Source organism: Neofelis nebulosa, chromosome 1, assembly GCF_028018385.1.
Source record: "Neofelis nebulosa isolate mNeoNeb1 chromosome 1, mNeoNeb1.pri, whole genome shotgun sequence".
Taxonomy (NCBI): Eukaryota; Metazoa; Chordata; class Mammalia; order Carnivora; family Felidae; genus Neofelis; species Neofelis nebulosa.
Genome location: NC_080782.1, coordinates 150,439,224 through 150,461,010, shown reverse-complemented (window position 1 = coordinate 150,461,010; position 21,787 = coordinate 150,439,224). Strand labels below are relative to the sequence as shown.

The 21,787-nt window shown below is 46.0% G+C and overlaps 1 protein-coding gene and 1 long non-coding RNA gene across 4 annotated transcripts in view; one reads left to right on the top strand and one right to left on the bottom strand.

Annotated features, from left to right (window-relative positions):
- Positions 1-1,453: 1,453 nt before the first annotated feature.
- LOC131517541 (uncharacterized) lies at positions 1,454-7,207 on the bottom strand. The gene is made up of 2 exons (XR_009264638.1): positions 5,979-7,207; positions 1,454-2,488 (listed from the first exon to the last, which is right to left on the bottom strand). It is a non-coding gene; the product is annotated as an uncharacterized LOC131517541 (long non-coding RNA).
- A 345-nt stretch (positions 7,208-7,552) lies between these two features.
- MAPK9 (mitogen-activated protein kinase 9) overlaps positions 7,553-21,787 on the top strand; it is a 58,647-nt gene continuing 44,412 nt past the window's right edge. For 2 of the 3 annotated variants that reach the window (XM_058739749.1, XM_058739758.1), the window contains exon 1: positions 7,553-7,780. The gene's annotated coding sequence lies outside the window, so the exon portion shown is untranslated. The remainder of the gene's footprint in view (positions 7,781-21,787) is intronic. The other variant, XM_058739741.1, reaches the window with a different exon arrangement.

The following is a 21,787-nucleotide window of genomic DNA, read 5'->3' as shown; positions in this document are numbered from 1 at the left end:
GCGCCTGGGTGGCGCAGTCGGTTAAGCGTCCGACTTCAGCCAGGTCACGATCTCGCGGTCTGTGAGTTCGAGCCCCGCGTCAGGCTCTGGGCTGATGGCTCGGAGCCTGGAGCCTGTTTCCGATTCTGTGTCTCCCTCTCTCTCTGCCCCTCCCCCGTTCATGCTCTGTCTCTCTCTGTCCCAAAAATAAATAAATAAAACGTTGAAAAAAAAGAAAAAAAAAAAATTCTAGGTCACCAAAAAAATGTTTTCTTCAGAATTGTAAACGTGATGCTCTGTTATCTTGTTCACAGTTTAAGAACTTCAAAGTCACTCTGATACAGGGGACCTTTTTATTTCCTTCTTTGTCTCCCCCTGTGTTCTGAAATATCACAGCAAGGGGTCTTGGGTATCTTCCTACTTAGTGTTGACTTCAGGCTTGTACCTCCTGCCCCTCCATTCTGGGAACTTTCCTTGAATAACTTTTTGGTGGATTTCTTTCTGTGTGTCTGGCCTCTCTTATTTCAGAGGTTGGAGCTACTAGACTAGCCTCTCCTTTCTTATGTTTTTTATTGGGCATCTTATCTTTTTTGCTCTTACTAAATAGGAGATTTAATTTATTTTCCCAACCTGTTTACTACTAAGAGTTTTCATTTCTGCCAATACAATTTAATTTCCAAAAGTTCTTTTATTTATTTATTTTTTGCTTTGGACATATATACTTTTAATACATATTTTTAAAATCAACTACAGCCCATACTTTATTCATATTTCTTAGTTTTTATCTAATGTTCTTTTTCTGCTGCCCTTTTCCTGATATCACATGACACGTCTTCTTAGGCTTCTCTTGGCTGTGACTGTTTCTCAGATTTTCCTTTTTTTTGTATGATCTTGACATTTTTGTCAAATACCAGTCGTTGGGTATTTTCGAGAATATTCCTCAATTGGGCTTGTCTGGTGCTTTTTGCATGGTTAGACTGGGGTAATGTGTTTCAGGGAGGAAGCCCCAGGAGTAAAGTGCCATTCTCATTACTTCATAATGCAGAGGGGGCACGTGCTATCAACATGTCTTGTTACTGTTATGTCAGTTTGGTCACCTACCTCAGGTAGTGCTTGTCATGTACTCTAATTTTTCTCCCTTTCCATACTGAACTCTTTGGAAGGAAGTCATTATACCCGCCCCACACTTAAAACAGTGGGGAGATGTGGTGCCCGGGTGGCTCAGTCAGTTAACCATCTGACACTTGATTTCAGGGGTCACGATCTCACGGTCCATAAGTTCGAGCCCTGCATCAGGCTCTGCACTGACAGTGTGGAGCTTGCTTGGGATTCTCTCTCTCCCTCTGCCCCTTCCTCACTTGTGCTGTCTTGATAAAGATAGATAGATAGATGATAGATAGAAGTTATGCATCACTTCCTTGAGAGGGGATTATTTACATAAATTATTTGGGGTTCAGTACAGGTTTGTTCTCCCCCATTTATTTTTTCATTTATTAAATCATTTATATCCATTAGTATAGGCTCATGGATATGTATTTTATGCTGGGTTATAATACAATACTGTTATTTCGTTTATTGCTCAGATTGTCCCAGCTGTGGCCATTGGGAGCTCTTTCTGTTGGCTCTTGTGTCCCTTCGACATACCCCTCTGTGTGTGTGTGTGTGTGTGTGTGTGTGTGTGTGTGTACTTTGTAAGCACTTCCTTACTTTCTTTTTTTTTTAATTTTTTTTAACATTATTTATTTTTGAGAGACAGAAGGAGACAGAGCATGAGCAGGGAGGGGCAGAGAGAGAGAAGGAGACACAGAATCTGAAGCCGGCTGCAGGCTCTGAGCAAGCTGTCAGCACAGAGCCTGATGCGGGGCTCGAACCCACAAACTGTGAGATCATGACCTAAGCCAATGTCGGATGCTCAACCGACTGAGTCACCCAGATGCCCCTTCCTTACTTTCTTGTACCACAAGATGCTCCAGACTCATCTTGTACATCTCCTGCCCCAGCCTGAGAATCAGCTAATGTTGATTTAGGACCCCTGGTTTCTTCTGTTGGAGAATGGCATCAGAAAACAGTTCCTGGGTTCTGGGTGTGCTTTGGCTGCTGCGGTGTCATTGGTTCTAGGCCATCTCAGCTGAGAGAGTAAGGACATATAGGTGTGCTAAATATGTTTTTGATGACTTCAAGGATGCAATACTTTTTCATTCTGTCTGAAGCCGGCAATATATTATTCCTTTCAGAATTTCCTTTTTCACATAGTCTCTGTTTCTTTCAAGATAGTTTTGTTTGGTTATCTTCATTGGTTTCTGTTTTGACTTTGCCACATGACCTTGGACTGTCCAGGCAGATTCAAGGTGGTGGGAAATTTCTTGAGTACATGGTGGGGCTTGTTGATGCCGAGATCGACTGCTGGGCAATCTGGAGGGTTTGTTTTATGTTTTAGGGCTGGTCAGACTTCTGAGAAGAGTTTTCCAGTCCCTTGCTGTCAAGGGACTGCTGGTGCTCTGGGAGATGCCTGGAAAAAGGGGACGAGATCTAGTCTATTCAGCATTCAGTTATACGACACCTACGCCCCCTTTCTTATCCCCTGGCTTCTGCCTTTCCCAGCTGTTTCTGCCCTTTCTCCTGCCATGTCTTCACATGAGTCTGACCGCCCAGCCCACAGATGCAAGCCCTGCCCGAGGAGCCCATCAGACTCCTCTTCTGGGGATTTTCAAACTTAATGTGGCACAGAGGGCCTGCCCCTCCTTGGGTGGTGGAAGAGTAGCAGCTGATATGGGGAGGAGGAAGCTGACCCAGAGGAGAAAGGAATGTGATGAAGCGTTTGCCCATAGCTTCCAAGGCTCTGGCCAGGTTCCTAGGCTGTGGTCCCAGGGCCGGCTCCACCCATTGATCTCCCAGGTGCAACAATGCAGGAACCTCCCAATAGTTGTCCCCATTGGGTTCAGTGCGGCTTGGCTTTCTTGAACACACAACCTGAACAGTCTTGGCTTGCATCCCCTGGCACATCGGGTCCTGGTCAGGGGTGGGGAGGAGGTGGGGAGGGAATGGGGAAGAGGGAGGAGAGCAGTCAAGGTTGGGGGAGGGGGGAGCAGAGGAGGCCAGCACGAAGACACTCATTGTCCCTGTGTGCAGTCTATTCCCCGAGCTTGGTACTTCTCTCCCTGAGACCTCACAGCAGCCCCATCAGGTGGGGGTCACCACCCATTCCCACTCCCCATGGAACTGAGCCTCAGAGAAGCAACCTCCTGCCCACAAGAGCACAACAAAGTGGAAAGCCCAGTCAGAACCCAGTCAAGGCAAGTCAAGAGTGGATGATGAGATTGGAGCCAAGGAAATCTGTCAGCACTGTGACCCCTGGGCCAGCCTCAGGCCAGGGAGTGGAGCTTGAACTCTTCCTTCCCTCCTGTGTTCTCTTCTCCCCTGTGGGGCAGGGAAGTGGACAGTGTCTGCCAGATGGGTGGTATCAGCTGTGCCATCAAGGAACCAAGTGCAAGGCAGGGAAGGGAGGAGCAGGGAGCAGTGAGGTCTCAGGAAAAAGGAATGGCCAGTGGCCTTCATCTCAGAGGGCACATAGCCAGAGCTGCAAGGCTAAAGGTGACAGGAAAGGGGGAGGTGATAGAAAGCAGGTGGGCAGCTGGGATGCACATTCAATAAGTCCTTCCTCTCCACAGGTGGGTGAGCAGGCCAAGGCCAGAGGTCCCCACCCCAAAAATCAAGTCAGGAACCTCCCTGACTCCTCCTCCTGACTCATCCCTACATCCTACCTCTAGGATGGACAATTCTGCCTCTTTTTTTTTTAATGTTTATTTATTTTTGAGAGAGAGAGAGAGAGCATGAGCAGGGGAGGCACAGAGGGAAAGAGAGACACAGAATCCAAAGCAGGCTCCAGGCTCTGAGCTGTCAGCATGAAGCCCAATGCGGGGCTCGAACTCATGAACTGTGAGATCATGACCTAAGCTGAAGTCGGATGCTTAACCAACTGAGCCACCCAGGCGCCCCAGGACAATTCTGTCTCTTAAATGGACATCTTTTCCTTACATCAAGTTTTTTAGTATAAATTACATACATGAAAAGTCACCTTCTTTTAGGTGCTCAGTTCTGAAATTTGATAAACATATAGTGATATGACCACCGCCATAATTAAAATAGAGTATACCCATCATCTCAAAATATTCCCTCCTGGCCCCTGGTTATCATTCCCCACTTCCTCCACTTGACTTTGGCAACCACTGATCTGATTTTGCTTTTTCCAGAATGTCCTGTAAACAGAATCATAGAGGATGTAGCCTTTTTTAGCTTCTTTCACTTAGCATGATTTTTTTTTAATGTCTATTTATTTTTGAGAGCAAAAGCAGAGGAGGGACAGAGAGAGAGGGGGTCAGAGGACCCGAAGTGGGCTCTGTGGTGAAAGCGGAGAGCCTGATGCAGGGCTCGAACTCATGAACCGTGAGGTCATGACCTGAGTGGAAGTCAGACACTTAACTGACTGAGCCACCCAAAGGCCAAGCATGATGTTTTTGTATTTATGTTGTGCATTTGTCAGTCAGTCCTTTTTGGTGCCAGGTAATATCCCACTGTATGGATGTACCTCAGTTTATTTACCCATTTGCTGGATTATCTACAGACATAGGCTGTTTCTAGTTCTTGACGGTTTTGAATAAAGTTGCCATAAACATTTACGTACAGCTCTTTGTGTGGACGTGTCTTTATTTTTCTCAGTTCCATATCCAGGAATAGGATTGATGGGTGATACAACAGGTATATGTTTAATGTTACCAGAAATTGCCAAACTGTCTTCCAAAGTGGACAAGCCATTTTGTTTTTCCGCCAGCGGTGGATGAGGGTTCTGACTGCTCCACATCAGTCATCACCACTTGATATTGTCCGCCTTTTTTATCACAATGGGTGTGTAGTGCTAGCTCACTGTGACTTTAATTTTCATTTCCCTCAAGTCTTGAAGCAGTTTTAAAATCAGTTCTTTCCTTACACCTGGCCCCAGGCCAGGCCTCACCTTCTCCTACACAGGCCTTTGCAACAGCTCCCTAACTGGTCTTGTGAATATAAGCCCCTCATCCTAGAAACTTCATGTGCTCTAGTGATCCTCCCAAAATAAATACCTAATCGCATCATTCACTTCCTTTCTTAACACCCCTCAGCAGCTGCCCTTGACCTCCAGAGATGGAGCCCCTACCCTGCAATGCCTCAAGGGCCAGCAGGTAAGGGATGGTGAAGTCATGGCCAGAGTGGGGTGATAGGGAGTAGTAGGGGATGTGGTGATGTAAGGGCCTCCCCTAAAGGGGCAGCTGCCACTCAGCTCCAGCTGACCACTACTTTCTGGGAATGCAGACCCCATGTTGTCAGAGCTTCTAACTATTCAAGAGAAACTGCCAGTTGAGATTTTTCAAGTGAAAGCTCCCAATTTTCAAATGTTGTCAACTAATTAAAAAAAAAAAAAAGCCACACTGGGCTAAACAAGCGTATCAGTGACTTGAAGCAAGTCCATGGGACTGTGGTCAGCAGTACCCATCCACCTCAAGGCCATATTTCCCCATCGCCAACAAGACCAGGTGACCCTTGGTTTCCTGAACACAGCATGCAGGTCCTGACTTCTGAATCTTTGGGTCCCAGTGCCCTTTCTGCCTAAACCATTGGCCTAACACATTCTTGCTAGCCTTATAGCCTCGGCTCAGGCTTCCTCTTATCCAGAGGTCTTCCTCAACTATTCCTCTCCAGCTAGCAGGCTAGGTCAGCTGTCAGTCATGCTCATGTGTATACCCCCCCACCCCCCACATGCCCCCGCTTCTCATCTCCCTTGGTCTCCACCAAAATTCTGTGCACTCTTCAAAGCATGGACTAGACCCTTCCCTACCTTGTCACCTCAGCTTTGTGTCTGTAAGTGTTTGCTGTTATTTCATAAACCAGAAAAGGCAGAATCCTTTTAGAAAACTCAGCACGAAATATGTATAGGTGTGTATGTGTGCGCAGTGATTTTTGGTACTCACTTTTCATGGGATGAGTGTTGTAAACTTGACTGGAGAGTGCAGGAATGGGTGCCCCTTCCTAATCCAAGGGGAAGCACCCACTAGTGCTCCTTAGTGAAGCCACAGCTCTGACAGCCAGGCTTTACTAGCCTCCCATAATCCTTGATGATGGCAATTTTTGGCTCCGTTTTCTCCTGTGCACCTGGAGCAGGTGGCAGATGAGGCTGATGTGAGGACCAGTATGGGCAGGAACCCACCAGAGGGCCCTCCTCAACGCAGATCACATTCAGGAGCTACAATTTCAAGCAAGGATGGGCCATACTCAATTTTAGAAAACTCCCTCTGGTGGCCAAGGTAGGGGGTGGCCTAACGAAGGACACCATGCCTGGATCCCTTCCTCTACCCTCCTCCTCTGAGGCCCTGGTGCCCTCAGCTGGCCCTGCATCACTGGCTTTCCATCCTCCCCAAATTCTGCCACCACCCTCCATGCCTCCCAGACCCTTGACCTCCTCCTCGTTAGGATCCTGCTCCTTCCTCCCAATTTGGCCCCTGCCCTGATCACCCGCTGAGCTCTGGCATGCTGGGCTCCTGCACCCTGCGAAAGCTGCTCCTCCTCCACAGTCCCCCCTCTCCCTGTCCTCAAAGTGTGCACCTCCCCCCACCCTATCCCTATCCTTTTTTCAGTGTGTCCAGACTCCCTCCCTCCCTTCCAGCTTTGCTTATTTAAACGCAAATCTGGCAACACGAAATATCCTGGCCTCTCCCATCGTTTCATATGACCCCAGGCCTGCTGGAACCCGACCGAGGGGCCAGAGGGCTGCAGGAGTTGGCTCAAAAGAAGGTCGGTGTCAAGGGACCCCAGGACCTAGGGGACCCTCAGCACTGCATTCCCTTCTCCCCATTTACGACCTTGCCTTTCTCTGAGCCAGAGGTTTGACCCCTGGCCCGAATACGCCAGCCTTTCCCCTCCTCCCTTCTGTCACGGACCCGCCGGGGACACTAGTCTGCACGTGGCCATCTCCTCGCACTCCGCCCTCCGCACCACTCGATTTCTAGCCGTTAGCAAGCCGCAGAGTCCAAGACCCCTGCCTCTCCTTCCCGCTCCCCTGCCGCGTCGGTCTCCTCGTCTTTCCAGGGGCCACACCGTGCCGGGTTCCTGGACGCCGGATGCCAACACCCCGGTCTCCCCTCGTCCTCGCCCGGGACTCTCCCCCAGACGGGCCGGTCCGTTCCCCTACAGGCCGCCTCGCCGCTGCCACCTTGCACCTGCAGCCCAGAGGGCCCGGCTCTCCCCGCCGGTCGGCCCTCTCCACAGCTTCCTGGCTCCGCGTCGGGCCTCTGCTTCGAGGTCCCCGTGGGGGGATGGAGGATCAGCGCGCGTACTGAGCCGGACCTGCGTCCCCAGCCCCGGGCATGCTCCGCACAAGCCGGAGGAGCTGGGCTGCTGAGGGACACCGAGCCCCATCGAACCCCGCACTGTTATCCCGGCTCCGCCCGCCCCGCCCGTCACGACCCGCCCCCCGGCGCGATTGGCAGCGCCTGCCCGGCTCTCCGGACGCTGATTGGTCGGCGCGAAGGTCGTTCAGGCCGGGCGCCGCGGCGGCGGTAGCGGCGGCGGAGGAGGAGAAGGGAGCCGGACCGGAAGGGTCGAAGCGCCCCGGCGCCCCTCACACCCACTGCAGCGGCGGCGGCGGGGCGGAGCGGAGTGGGGCGGGGCGGCCGGCCGAGCCCGGGGCAACGGAGCCGCGAGCCGCCAGTGCGCAGCGCCGCCAGTCCGCCCGCCCGCCCGCCCTCTCCCCCTGGCGCGGCGGCTGGGAGGCGAGGTGAGCAGGGCGGGCGGGCGGGCGAGGCCTGGCGGGGGCTGCTCGAGCGGGGCCCCGCCGGGGAGGGGCGGCAGGAGGGCCGCGCGGCCGCGGTCTGCAGGGCCAGGGGGCGCGGGGTCGCCGGGCTGGGGGCTACGGAGTGGGCCGGACTCTGTGGGGCGCAGACGGCCCCGGCCGCCGCCCCTGCCCTCCGGGCTGCCGCAGTCGCCTCCTCCTGCCCGGCTGTCAGCCGCCAGGGGCTTGCGGGCCCCGCTCCCTGGCCTGGCCCTGGCAGACGTGTCGTGGGGGATCTGTGGACGCCACCCCCCAGATTGAGGGGCACGCAGTTGCATACCCGCGTCGGGATGTTAAGGATCCCGGAGTCTGGTTTCCGCGACCTTGGCCAAGGCACTGACCCTCTGTTTTCCCCCAGGGAAAGTGGGGAAATGTCTACCCTTTTGGACAGGATTGTTGTCAGGCTATGTGAATGTGTGTGAAAGTGCCTGGGCACGAGCCCAGGCTGATAGGTGGAAAATTGGTCGGGATACTGCCCATGCTGATGTGAGTAGGGCACGAACCCCCTCCCCATCAACACAGAGACCCCCATCCCCATGCTTCTCCAGTGCCTAGTCATTGCACATTCAGTGCCTAGCAGTGCCAGAGCGGCCCTGCCCACCTCCCCTACCACTCCCACCACCCAGAGCTCTGCTCTCCTGTCCCACCCATCTTCTCACCGCGCAGCCCCGTTTGCCTCAGGACCTTTGCACTTTCGTTTCCAATGCTTGGAGCTGTCTCCAGCGGCTTTGCACAGCTGGCTCCTTCTGGTCTTTCCAAAGGTCAGATGTGTCTTTTTCAACAAGGCCTTCCTTGACTACTCTCTTTCTCCCCTTAGTCATTCTATCTCATTAATTTAATTTTCTTCTTAGTGTTCACTCTGGTTTGAAACGATTCTATTTATGTTTACTTTGTTTCCTCTACAAGGAAGTAGCTTTATGAAAACAGGTAGTTGTCGGATTTGTCCACTGCTTCGTCCCCAGTACTTAGAAAGCACACAGTAAGTACTCAGTGATATCAGTTCAATGAATGAATGAATGACCCTACCTGCTGTTCCTTCTGTTTTGTCAGTTTATTTAATGACTTCTAACTAACTTGTGAAACCTGTAAGCAGATGGAAGCTTGTTCTCATTTAAAAGTCCTTGACCCCTTTATTTGGTAACTGTCAGAACAAGCTGTAATATAAATTTTGACATTTTTGTAATATTTTAGCTCTCATTTCCTTCCACACATTCAGGAGGCATTTGCTGAATTCTACATTATCTAGGTCAGGCTTTCTGCTCGGCCTTGGGGACACAAAGGCAATAGCAACAGGGTCCCTTCCTCCTGAGAGTCCCAGTAGAGGAGGCAGACATGCAGACAGGTTAGTGCCAGGACAGTGTGATGATGCTTGTTGTAGTGGAGGTGCTGTGCCATGGCATGGAAAGGTGGAGGTGACAGGTGGCGCTGGAGTTGGGCCATGAAGGGTTGCGAGAAATTTGCCAGGCAGGGAGAGGCACCGAAAGGGAAAGGGCAGGGTGAAGGAAGGACATCAGCCCAGTGTGGGGTCAGGAATCAGCCTACAGGGCCAGGTGTAAAAGAGCATGGAGTGGTGGGGACCTTGGAAAACCAAACCTCACCCAGCAATTTTAAAAACGAGGTCAGAACTCTACATTGCATTTCTGCTCTCCTGATTTTTAAATGCTGGCAATTAATTATTAGCTGTAATAACTAATGCTCTGAACCATGTAAAATTCATTTAGTTCGGTTGCAGGATTGTCGATCTCCAGGGCAGGTTACATAGGAGGCAACAGCCGCAGTGAGCTGGAAAGGTAGCCCCAGGCCAGCGAAGGTAGGCCCTGTTTGTCCATGTATTTCCACTTAATTTTCGCTGAAGTCCTGTAAGTGGCAGCTGTGACACCCGTTTCTTCAGAGGAGTACTTGGAGGCTCACAGAGTTCCAGCAATCAGCTTCAAGGCAGGTAGCTGGAAAGTGAAATTTGAACCCAGGTTTCCCCCAGCTAAGTGTCCTTTCCTGGGTGCCTCAACTCTGATATTTCTCTTTTGGCTTTTAATTTGTTCTGAAAGCAAAACATCCAATCTAGAAGTTTTCCTTCACTTAACCCTTTTTTTTTCTTTCAAAAGGATCCTGTGGGGTTAAAAAGAATCCTATTGTGGCATAGTCTTCTCTGGAGAGCTTTGATTTTCCTAAGGATTTAATTTTGGGGATGCCAGGACAGATGAAAATGTGTTTCAAATAAGTGTTAGAGGGCATATTCAATTTGTCGATTTAAAATAAAGAGTTCTTGGGGTGCCTGGGTGGCTCAGTCAGTTAGTTGAGCGTCCAACTTCAGCTCAGGTCATCACCTCACGGTCTGTGGGTTCAAGCTCTGAGCCTGGAGCCTGCTTCAGGTTCTGTGTTTCCCTCTCTTGCTCTGCCCCTCCCCACTCATGCTCTGTCTCTCTCTCTCTCTCTCTCTCTCTCTCTCTCTCTCTGCTCCTCCCCACTCATGCTCTGTCCCTCTCTCTCTCTCTCTCTCTCTCTCTGCTCCTCCCCACTCATGCTCTGTCCCTCTCTCTCTCTCTCTCTCTTTCTCAAAAATAAAAACATTAAAAAAAATTTTTTTTTAATAAAGGGTTCTTAATTTTATGGATAAAGACAAAGGCCAGATGAAGCAATTAACAGTAAAGCAGTCGTTTTTGTGATGCATAAGGTAAAACAGAAACCACATTTGGCAGCAGGACAGATATTTGTTATATACATATGTAGCTATACTTCACTACTAGTTAAGAAGGTGACATTTTTGGGGTGCCTGGGTGACTCAGTCAGTTAAGCATCCGTCTTCGGCTCAGGTCATGATCTCATGGTTCGTGAGTTCAAGCCCTGCATCAGGCTCTGTGCTGACAGCTCAGAGCCTGGAACCTGCTTCAGATTCTCTGTCTCCTCTCTGTGCCTCCCCCACTCGCACCCTGACTCTCTCTCAAAAATAACTAAACATTAAAATAAATTTTTTTTAATGTATAAAAAAAGAAGGTGACTTTTTAACATAATTTTCTTTAAGAATAATTAAACTCATACTTGACCTTTTGTGATTGTGTGAGCTAGTTTCAAGGTCAGTCTTTATTTTTACTGTTTATTATGAAAACTTTCAAACATATGCAAAATTAAACAATAGTATCCAGCTTCCACAGTTATCAGCTCCTGGCCCATCTTGTTTCACCCCAACTTCATCTACTTACACCCTCACACCGCCCACCCATGTTATTTTCAAGCAAATCCTAAATGTCATGTCATTCAATCCATGAATATTTCGATATATATATCTAAAAGATAAGGACTCTTTTAAACTTGGAAATGCAATAATTCCTCAGTATAATCAAATAACCAGTCAATATTCAAATTTCCAGACGTCCTATAAGTTTTATAGTTCTTTAACAGTTTGTTTATAGGAATCAGGATCTAGATAAGTTCCATACATTATGATTGGTTGATACATCTTTTAAGTTTCTTTTAATCTATAGATTCCCCCTTTATTTCTCTTCTTTTGTCTTCCTTGTAGTGTATTTGTTGAAGCAGTTGGTTGTTCTATACCATTTCCATAGTTGGGATTTTACTGGCTGCATCTCTGCAGTGTAATTTAATGTGTTTCTCTGTATCTCCTGAAAATTCACAGTGGGATTAAGATGAGGCTTAATGCCCTAGAATCAGAATACCCTGGGTGGGGTACTGTCTTCCATCTCATTAAAAAAATTTTTATTTTTACTGTTTACTATTCATTTTTGAGAAAGAGAGAGTGAGAGAAGAAGGGGCAGAGAGAGAGACACGGAATCCAAAGCAGGCTCCAGGCTCCTAGCTGTCAGCACAGAGCCCAACTCAGGGCTCGAATTCACAAACCACGTGATCATGACCTGAGCCACCCAGACACCCCCATCTTCCATCTAGAAGCAGTTAAAGCTGGCTGGCTCATGCTGCGATGTTAGCAGCTATTGAGGCTCAGTGTCTAGACCCATTGATTCATTAGGGGTTCTATTATTTGGGAGGCAAGTTTATATATCCTTTGCACAACAAGAGCTCATTTTTTTTAGGCATTTGTGGTTTATTATTTTTTTAATGTTTATTTATTTTGGAGAGAGAGCGAGAGCAGGCGAGCAGGGGAGGGACAGAGAGAGGGAGACAGAAGATCCGAAGAAGGCTTCGCCCTATCAGTGCTAGGCTGGATTTGGGGCTCAAAATAATGAACCGTGAGATCAACCTGAGCTGAAGTCCACGCTTAACAGCCTGAGCGACCCAGGTGCCCCTTATATTGGCCTTTGAATTGCCAGTTAAAATATTTTTAATTGACACCTGAAATCCTCTTTGGAAAACGTTGGTGTATAAATTAATAGATATAAAAATAATGAGCAAGAGTAGTCAGTATTTTAACATAGGACTTTCCCATAACTAAGGAAGTTTACTCAACATTTGAAGGTGAAATTCAACAAATTTGATTTTATTTAATTCATTTGGGCTTTTTTGTTTGTTGTTTTTTTGTTTGTTTGTTTTTTGGTCTCATAAAATAGTGTGCTCTCCCTCCCTGCCCCCAGCTAACTTTACATTAAAGTAAAAGACAGCAAGGACTATATACTCTGAAACTTTTCGGAAATAGTAAAACTAGATTCTAAAGATATGTAGTTACAAACAGGATAGTTGTTATTTCTTTCTTAAAAATGAGGCATTAATATTAATTCCCTTTATGTTAAATAGGTTCTTGCCTATTCTGAAATTAGAATTTGAAGTATTTTTATAAGTGAATTTTTTGGCTATTAGGAGAATGGACAGTGTGAACACATTTTAGTGGTATGCCAAAAGTTTGTCTTTCCATAGGCCAGGATAGGAGAAACTTGGGGATTTGTTTAAAAAATATTTTTATCTCCCCTCCCCCACAGCGATGCTAAGAGAAAGAATAATTGAGGAAGAATGACTGGCTTTTAAAATAACTTCCTTTAAAAATTATGTCAGTGTGTGTGTATATGTATAGTTGTACAGAACTGTGATTTAATTTGTTAGACTATTTAAGTATTTGTATATCTTAACCAATGCTGTCACTAGTTTGATTTTAGCATATCTAGGCCTGAACATGCAGCCCACGTAATAAATCCACAAGCTCTGATTCTGTTTCATCAACTCTTAACTATGCTCTCAGAAACATAGCACACACATCCTATGAAGCAGATGTCTTCAAAAAATGTCCTGAAACATCATCTGCCGGTCACAGCCTAAAATGAAAAGTAAATTCTGTGCAGTTTGACCGAGATGCTCACCCACCATTGGCCATGTCATCAACTTTTGCATTTCCCAGATTTTAGTTCACACTTTCAGAATGCAAACGTTTATTTGGGGGAGCAGGAAACAGAATGGGTGTGGTAATACCTGTCCTAATGTCACCTGACATTGAGACCTTGCCCTGTGCTGGGCACTGTGCTCACTGTCCCCTGAGGGTGATTCTGTGCTTATCCCTGTTTTACAGATGTGTGTAATCACTGGTCTGAGATCATCCAGATAAGTGGTAGGCTCTTTGCCCTCTGACCCCAGAGTCCTAATCTGTGTTTTTTTAAAACAGATATCTTTTACTATGCTATTATGTGTCACAATTAAATATCTAAAAAGAAAATACAGAAATCCTAATCTAGACAGCTATTTTGACAATTCTTGTAAAAATATACACTCTGAATCTTAAGTCTGTATACTGTAATTTAGAAGAGAGTAATACACATTTTTTTCTTTTTCCTTTTCGCTTCCTTCATCCACTTCTTTCCTACACCTAACCCCACCTTTGGCAACCACTAATCTGTTCTCTGGATTTATAAGGTTGGCAGTTTCATTTTGTTTTGTTTTTTATATCCCACATATAAGAGAGATCACACGATATTTGTCTTTCTCTATCCGACTTACTTCACTTAGCATAACACCCTTGAGGTCTGTCCATATTGTCACAGATGGTAAGATTTCCTTCTCTTTTAGGCTGATTAATATTCCATTGTGTATGTAGACCACCTCTTCTTTATCCACTCACCCATTGATGGACACTTAGGTTGTTTCCACGTCTTAGCTACTGTAACTAATCCTGCAGTGAGCATGCGGGCGCAACTATCTTTTCAAGTTAGTTTTTGTTTGCTTTGGATAAATATCCAGAAGTGGAATTGCTGGACCATATGGTAGTTCTGTTTTTAACTTTCTGAGGAACCTCCATACTGTTTTCCTTAGTAGCTGCATCAGTTTGCATTCCCACTGACAGTGCCCAAGTGCCCCTTTCTCCACATCCTCACCAACACTTGCTATCTCTTGCCTTTTTGATTTTAGCCATTGTAACAGGCGTGAGGTGATAATCTTGTGGCTTTGATTTGTGTTTCCCTAATGATTAATGATACTGAACATCTTCTTATGTACCTGCTGGCCATCTGTATGTCTTCTTTGGAAAACTGTCTATTCAGATCTTCTGCCCATTTTTTAATATCAGATTGTTTGTTTGTTTTGCCATTGAGCTGTATGAGTTTCTTACATATTTTGGATATTAGTCCCTTATCAGATACCTGATTTGCAAATATTTTTTTCCAATTCCATAGTTTGCCTTTTATTTTGTTAATGGTTTCCTTTGCTGTGCAGAAGCTTTCTAGTTTGATGTAGCCCCTCTTGTTTTTTTTTTTGTTTTTGTTGCTTTTTGTATTTTTGTTTTTGTTGCTTTTACTTTTGGTGCCAGATTACAAAAATCCTCGTCAAGACCTATGTCAAGAAACTTACCACCAATGCTTCATTCTAGGAGTTTTGTGGTTTCAAGTCTTATGTTCAAGTCTTTAATCCGTTTTAACTTAGTTTTTGTGTATAGTGTAAGAGTGGTTGAGTTTTATTCTTTTGCATTTGGCTGTCCAGCTTTCCCACACCATTTATGGAAGAGACTGTCCTTTCCCCATTGTATATTATTGGCTCCTTTGTCACAAATTAATCAACCATATATATGTGGGTTTATTCTGGGCCCCCTGTTCTGTTCCATTGATCTATATGTCTGTTTTTTTTAATATTCTTTAAAAAATATTTTTTTTAATGTTTATTTATTTTTGAGAGAGAGAGACAGAACGCAAGCAGGGGAGGGGCAGAGAGAGAGGGAGACACAGAATCTGAAGCAGGCTCCAGGCTCCAAGCTGTCAGCACAGAGCCCGACGCGGGACTCAAACTTACAAACTGTGAGATCGTGACCTGAGCCAAAGTTGGTCACCCAGCTGACTGAGCCACCCAGGTGCCTCTGTATGTCTGTTTTTATGCCAATACTGTAGTGTCTTAATTACTATAGCTTTGTAATACTTAATTACTATACCTTTGAGATCAGGAAGCATGATGCCTCCAGCTGTGTTCTTTCTTAAAATTGCTTTGGCCATTCAGAGTCTTCTGTAGTTGCACACAAGTTTTAGAATTATTTGTTCTATTTTGGTGAAAAATGCCACTGGAATTTTGATAGGGATTGCATTGAATCTTTAAATTGCCTTAGGTAGTGTGGACATTTTAACAATATTGATTTTTCCAATCCATGAACACAGAATATCTTTCCATTTATTTGCGTCTTTAACTTTTTTCATTAATGTCTTTTGGTTTTCAATGTAAAGGTCTTTTACCTCCATGTTTAAATTTATTCCTGAGTAGTTTATTCTTTTTGATACAATTGTGAGAACATCATTTAATTTCTCTGACAGTTCATCAGCATATAGAAACACAAAATATTTTTGTGCATTAAGTTTGTATCCTGAACCATTATGAATTTGTTTATTCTAACAATTTTTGATGGAGTCTGCCCAGGAGCCTGCCCTCCCACTTGAGAGTCCTCATGCTAACCACTGTACCACACTGCCCTACATTTATTCTTCTGCTTAGTTTTGCCTATAACAAATATTTACTGGGCACCCACTATGTAATTAGTAGAGGATTAGGAAATGAATCAGATGCATTTTCTGCCCTCAGGGACCTCACAGAGTAGAAGTAGAGGTAGACTTGCAATAAAACGAATATAGGCTGTGGTGCCAAAAACGGGGGCATGCCCAGCACAGCTTGAAGTTTCCTGTAGAGGAAAACTTTCAAGAGAATCAGGTGCATGCACTAGATTTTGAAGGAAGATGAAGGTTGGCCAGGAGAACAAAATGGGGAGGAAAGTCATTTCAGGCAGATGGGACAGCTCGGGAAGAGGCGTAGAAGAGGCAGTATCTGGTGTGTCAGCTGGTGTCAGGTGATTCAGTATTGCCCAAGAGTGGGCCAGAGGTCCTGTGAACCCCTCTGCCTGCTAAAGATCAGAGTTTTACTCTCAAAGCAGTTGGTCACTATCCAAGGAATTTAAACAGAAGAGCAGTATGATCACTGCATATGTTCAACAAATCTCTTTTTTAATTCCTTATTTGGAAATAATTCTCCATTCATAAGAAATTGTAAAAATAGTACAGAGAGGTCCCATGCACCCTTCACCCAGTTTCCCCCATTGGTTGTCATTTACATACCCACAGTATAGTATCAAAGCCAGGGAAGTGGCATTGGTGCAGCGTATGGGTACAAATCTGTGTCCTTTTATCACATGGAGAGATTTGTACAAACACCACTACCACAGTCAAGATACAGAACTATTTCATCGTCCCAAAGTTCTCCCTTGTGCTACCCTTTATAACCACACCCCGCCCCCACTGCCCACCATTCATAAACCCTGGCAACCACTAATCTGTTCCACAGCTCTATAATTTTGTCATTTCAAAAATGTTGTGTATGGGCGCCTGGGTGGCTTATTTGCATAAGCGTCTGACTCCTGGTTTCGGCTCAGGTCATGATCTCACGGTCTTTGGGCTCAAGTCCTGCGTCAGGCTCTGCGCTGACAGTGCGAAGTCTGCTTGGGATTCTCTCTCTCCATCTCTCTGCCCCTCCCCCTCTCAAGCATGCATGCACACAAGTACTCACGCACGCTCTCTCTCTCTCAAAATAAATAAACTGAAAAAAAAAAAAAAAAAGAATGTTGTGTGAATGGAATTATACTGTATGGACCCTTTGAGATTGGCTTTTTTACTTAAGGATAATGCCCTGAAGATCCACCCAAGCTGTTGCATGTATCAGTAGTTGGTTCATTTCTACTACTGCCCCGTATTCCATGGTATGGATGTACAGCACTTTGCCTAACTGCTAACCCACTGAAGGACACCTGGATTGTTTCCAGTTTTGAACTGTAGAAAATGTCACTGCTGTGAGCATTCATGTAAAGGTTTTCCTGGGGGAATGCCGTGTGAATAGTGGTTTGGAGGTAGCAGGAATGGAGGCTGGGAGAACACTTGGGCGGTTGCCCCATCAAGGGAACACTTAGAACACCCCAACCAGAGCACTGGGAGTCGGGGCTGGGGAGGAGGAACAGACAGGCCCAGTGCCTCCAAGGGGCGCATGGGTTGGAATCCTCGACAGATCCTTCCTTAGGATCCACCCATGGATGATGTGATTACCAAACACTAGTGGCTGTTCTTTATCATAGTAAGCAGTGTAGTTGAAGGACTGATGTCCAGAAGGATGGCTCTGAGATGTTGTAAGATTCTTCATTATCAAAGAAAGATTGAGTTGCGCTCTGCCATTTTTATTAAGAATTAAAGAAGGGGGGAGGCACCTGGATTGCTCTGTTTGTTGAGCGTCCGACTCTTGATTTCAGCTCAGGTCGTGATCTCAGGGTCATAAGATCAAGCCCTGTGTCAGGCTCTGCACTGAGTGTGGAGCCTGCATAGGATCCTCTCTCTTCCTCTTCTCCTCTGCCCCTCCCATACTCACAAGCTCATTCACCCTATCTCTATCTCAAAAAAAAAAAAAAAAAAAAAAAAAGGCAAGGAAAAAGAACAATTTGATTAAAAATTTCAACAAGTATTGAAGCTAAGAGAAGGATTGTGAAACTCTGCTTTTAACCAGAGCAGTCAATTAATTTAACTATTGCATGTCCTGGATATTCTGTACCATTAGCGTAGTTAAAGATTGTCTTGAGGCTGTGGATGACTGATTCATTATCAGAAGAAAAATTGTCTTGGTGGAGTAAAGCCAGCAGGATGAAGCATCCAGTCCTTTGTTTTCTCCTGGCCTGGTCCTGACCAGCCCTTGGACACATCACTTCAGTTTCTAAATGCAGTTAGGGATGTTAATTAGAATGGAGTATTGGGAAGAACAAGAAGATTGTAGTCAGACACACCTAAATTCGGATCCAGGCTGCGCCACTTCCCAGCTGGGAATTTGGGCAACTTCCTCACTGTCTTCTAGCTCTCTTCCTTGTCTGCAGAGGGAGGACAGCACTGCTCACCTGACGGGCTGTTACGGGGATGTTTATAACTGTGGAGCTCAGAGTCTGGCCTACTCTTCTGCCTCCAGTCTCGTCTGCCCCAAACCTTCCCGAATTTTAGGTCTTGGCTTTCCATTTCAAAGGTTTCATTTATTTTTTTTTTTAATGTGAAATGTGTGTGTGACTAAAAAAAATAAAAATAAAAAACAACAGAAAGTTGTAATGGGAAGAGTCAAAGTCTCATTTCCCACTGTGTCTCTGTACTTGCTAGTATACTCGTGTGTGTGTGTGCATGTGTGTGGGGCTGTGAATATTCACATTCACTACAGGCACTTTTTTAATTTAAAAAAAATTTTTTTAATGTTTATTTTTTAAGAGAGCAAGAGAGAGGCAGAGCTCAAGCATGGGAGGGGCAGAGAGAGGGAGACAAAGAATTGGAAGTAGGCTCCATCCAGGCTCTGAGCTGTCAGCACAGAGCCTGATGCAGGGCTCAAACTCATGAACCATGAGATCATGACCTGAGCCAAAGTCAGACCCTTAACCGACTGAGCCACCCAGGTGCCCCTACCATACACACTCTTTAACTTGCTTCATTTCCTTTGTTTCATCTTAAACATCATTCCTCATCAGTACACAAAGTCCATGCATTATTTTTAATGGCTTTTTTGTGCTTTTATGCCATAGTTTACTCATTCCAAGTGTATGTTTTAGGTTATTTCTTGGTTTTTTTGTTTTTGTTTTTTTTTGTTTGTTTGTTTTGGCCTGTTATAAAAAGTGCTACAAACATTCTTGCACAAATGTCTTTGAACATTTGTACATATATATTTATCAGGTACATTTATAGAATTGTAGTGGCCAGGTTAGGAGTCATGTGCATTTAAAATTTTCATTAGATGTTACATATTTTCCTCCCTAGAAATGTTTTGCCAACTTACAGGGCTCACCAGCATGTATGAGAATGCCTGTTCCCTCACACCTGGGTTGATACTGTGCACAAACTTGCACTCAGGTCTTGACTCATCCTGGAAACCTTCCTTTATATCCATGTCCCACTCACACACTCCCTCTGCTCACTCACTGGCTGCTATCCCCACACCGCCCTTGGGCCCACTTCTACGTCTGCCCCTATGACACACTTCCCAGTAGTGTGACAATTATGCTCTTGGCGGTTTGAGGGAATGGACTGTCTAGTTAGTGCTCTCTCAACAATCCCTACCTTGTGCTTGGTGTGTAGGAGGCCCTCATGAGATATTGGGAGATCTCAGTGAATGGTAGCCGATGTCCCCACAAGACTTGGATGTAAATAGTATATTTACAGTAGTTGAACTGCTTATATTTAAAGGATTCTAGAGTTAGAGAATTTTTTTAATATAAAGCTGTTTTGAAATTTTTATTTATTTTTTTATTTTAAGTTGGCTCCATGCCCATTGTGGGGCTTAAACCACCCTGAGATCAAGAGTCACGTGCTCTACTGACTGAGCCAGCCAGGCACCCCTAGAGAATTTTTTTTAAAGGCATTTCTTATTCTAAACTCCAAACAAAGTAGGAACATCCCTCCTACCCAACGTTTATCTGTAGAGTGGGTAGATTTTACTCTAGAATCCTGGAGGGGATTCTATAAGGGTCTTCAGTCTTAGACAAATAGGGATTTTAGTAAGTTTTTAAAAATTTTTATTTATTTTGAGAGAGAGAGAGGGAGATGCAAGGAGAGAGGGAGAGAGAAAATCCCAAGCAGGCTCCATGCTGTCAGCACAAAGCCCAATGCGGGGCTCAAACTCAGGAACCATGAGATCATGACCTAAACAGGAACCAAAAGCTGAATATTCAACCAACTGAGCTACCTAGGCGCCCCCAGACAAATAGGGATTTTAGATTAGAGCCTTTCATTCAACCAGGATTCATTGAAGCAGCATGGTAAAGTGGGAAGGGTATGGACGTGAGCCAGATGGCTTCATCAAAGGCTGTGCTGACTCCTTCCCCCTGGGCTCTGCCCACCACCCTCAGATCTGAAGAACCCAAGGAGCAGAGTGTGTCCCCCTAGAAGCTTTCTCAGTGGATCATTGGTGGGCATTGGACATTTCCTTAAGTTTATCGACATGTGAGAGGGAAGAAAGCCCCTCCCTGCCTTTGAGGTGCTACCAGCCTTGGGGGAGGGAGACATGGGCAGACCTGCAGAAACTGAGTAACAGCACAGCCTGGCGGGGGCTGCACAGCACAGAAGCAGCGTGGGCGGAGACGGGGTCCCACTGCTCGGAGCCGAGGTGCGGAACCAGCACCCACTGGTGAGGGAAGTGAAGGCAGTGCCCGCACCTCAGTGTGTTGATAATGTGGTTGTACGAAGAATTCTTATATAGGACTTCCCAATTTGTAAACTGTTTTCTAAAACCCAGCTGACATCCATTCTGTTGAAATATAATCTCAACAGTTGATTTCATTAATAGCTAAATTACTTGGCTTTCTTGCGTGCTTTCTCATGTTCACAAAGCCCAAGTTTGACGGAGAAGATGGCTTTGACAGCTTCTCACTTAGGTAGCTTTTTCTGCCTACTAAGGGCAACTTATTTTAATTTAAAAATTACTTTAGGGGCGCCTGGGTGGCTCAGTCGGTTAAGAGTCTGACTTTGGCTCAGGTCATGATCTCACGGTTGGTGAGTTTGAGCCCCACATCAGGCTCCTCACTGACAGTGCAGAGCCTACTTGGGATTCCCTCTCTCTCCCTCTGCCTCTCCTCTTCTCTTCTCTTCTCTCTCTCTCTCTCTCTCTCAAAATAAATAAATAAATAAACTTTAAAAAAATTAAATAAAAATTACTTTAAATCTTGAGATGAAAATATGTTAATTCTCTAACCTAATGATGTGACATTCTCCCCAAATTCACAAAAGCTAACCTAATCGTGTGCCAGTCAAAGTACAGGTTACAACAGCTGTAGCAGAGAGAGTTCCAGAGTTGCTCAACAAGGTTGAGATTAGTTTGTACCAGCCTGAGTGTGGGCAGGTGGACCAGAATGGGGGGGCAGCTCTGGGCCACAAGGTCATTCAGGACTCTGGCCAGTGGGCAGCTCTACCAGCTTCAACATGTGACTGCCATCTCTGGGTCTGTGACAGCTGTTCCCCCAGCCAGCAGCAAGGGAGAAAGATAAGTTGGACAGCAAGTAGCTTTTGAAAGAGAGAGAGAGGAAGGAAGGAAGGAAGGAAGGAAGGAAGGAAGGAAGGAAGGAAGGAAGGAAGGAAGGAAGGAAGATAACAAGATGGATGGATGGGTGGATGGATGGATGGATGTTGAAATGACACACATCACTCTGCTTACATCTCATCAGCCAAAAGTTGGTCATCTGGCCACACCTGGCTGCCAAAAAGCAGCCAGATGTCCTCTCTAGTTGGGCAGCCATTTGTCCAGCTCGCATAGGGAGGCTTCTGTTCCTGAAACAAAGGAGGGAGGATCTGGAGGATGTCAGCAGCCTGTGGCTGTCATGCTGCCTGTCTCTCAGGCACTGCAGACTTACCTGTCTGAAGCCAGGTTTGCAGACTGCATGCGTCTCCTGCCCACCTCCAGCTGCTTCACCCGCGTTCCTCCTCATCTTCTCCTGGGCAGCACAGGTCATGCACATTCTTCCTCCATGCCGTGCATTTACTTCTTTTCCCCATCTGCCACAACCCTGCCATGTTTTGCTGGGCCTCCCTGCCTTCAGTCCTG